Raw genomic sequence first — 1,521 nt, forward strand, 5'->3', positions numbered from 1 at the left:
CGGTAAAGCGACGATATGCGCTCTGTGCAGAAGGAGAACGAGGAGGCGCGCGATTATCTCGCGGCCTCTATTCTCCTCTCCGATCTTCATTCGAAGAAGGAGAGGAAAACTCAAACTCGGTTCTCCGCGCTCCTTATGAACTACTTCTCCGTGGATCAGCCTTGGATCCCGCGCGCGCCGCAAGCGGCACACAGGCCACCTTCCGGGAGTACAAGCGCGAACGAATTGTCGGCTTGTTTCACTCCGGGCGGCGGCGCGCGAGAGGCAGATCTACTCTTTTTCGTTCGGCGCGTATATACGTATAACGTATAAACTCCTTGCAAGAGCTCGCCACGTTTATCACCACCGCGCACGTCCTTCCCTCCCGTGCGTGTGTGCGTGCGTGCGTCTCTCTGCGATTCTCGATCGCATCTTTCGGTCGGTCGTCGTTCATTCGTTCGACCCTCAAACCTCGTTATTTCGGACGACGCCCAACGGGGGCGCGAGAGTACGCCGCCGTTCCGCGAGTATAGAGAGAGCGCGCGCAGAGAGCGCGAGAGCCTTCGTAAAACCCTGATGGAATCCAGCAACTCGCCGCGTGGATAGCGTGCGTAGTGTGCCTGATACCCCGGGGAAGGCGTCATCGACGACTCCTCGCTTCTCTTCTCTTTTCTCGTGGATGCGGGTATAACTCTCTCGCCGGCCGCCGCGATCGGGCGAACGTCCAACGAATCGCTCGTACGCGGCCGTCGAAACGGCGCGCGCAAGCAGTTTGTCTTCGATAAAACGACCCTCAGCCAGGCGTGGTCCGGGAATTGTATCCGTGGACCGCAATGTGCGTTCGAAATGTCGATGTTCATGTGTCCTGCAGTTCACAAGTTGACGCGCAATTAGCTGCGTTCTTCATCGACCCACGAGCCAAGTGATCCACCGTTCAGGGTAATCGTTCCTTCGCGCACCAAGTACGCTCTATCAAGGAATAGACAACAATGTGCGTCTTCTTCGTTTTGGCCCTTCGATCAGCCTGGCCGCGCGTCCGAGCACGCGCGGACCGCCGCCCTGTTACGGGGCTACGGCACAATAATGGAGAGAGAGGGAGACGTCGGTTGTCGGCGCGGTGCGAAAACCAAGAGGTTGCGTCTCTCGCGAAGCGAGAGCCGGGGCGGAACTCTTTGAAAAACCATCGGGGTCGAAAATGACTAGCATATTCGACGAACCCTTCAGCGCGCGCGATCGCGCGCGCGCGCGACCGGAGGAAGAGCAGCGGCGAGAATCGTCGCACTCTCCTCGCCCGGCGCGCACGACGACGCGGCAGCATAGGTTACCACCGGTACGCGGCGCATTCGCGCGCACCGCAACGCGTCCGAATCGCGGAGATAGAGGCAGCGCGCGAGCGCGCCTCCGTAGTCTCCTTCTCACCGATCCTGATCCGCGAGCGGGCGCGCATATAGATGCACCTTCGCGCTCCTCCTGGATTCGCACAACGAGACCAACCGGCCGCGCTAGCCCCGGCTAAGGGGCGCGCTGAGCGCGGTGGTCCGC

At 60.5% G+C, this 1,521-nt stretch overlaps 1 non-coding gene across 1 annotated transcript; it reads right to left on the bottom strand.

Moving 5' to 3' along the window:
- Window positions 1–766: 766 nt before the first annotated feature.
- LOC139110795 (5.8S ribosomal RNA) lies at window positions 767–921 on the bottom strand. The gene has a single exon (XR_011547054.1). It is a non-coding gene; the product is annotated as a 5.8S ribosomal RNA (ribosomal RNA).
- Between the last annotated feature and the right edge of the window lie 600 nt (window positions 922–1,521).

This window comes from Cardiocondyla obscurior, linkage group LG21 (assembly GCF_019399895.1).
Source record: "Cardiocondyla obscurior isolate alpha-2009 linkage group LG21, Cobs3.1, whole genome shotgun sequence".
NCBI lineage: Eukaryota > Metazoa > Arthropoda > Insecta > Hymenoptera > Formicidae > Cardiocondyla > Cardiocondyla obscurior.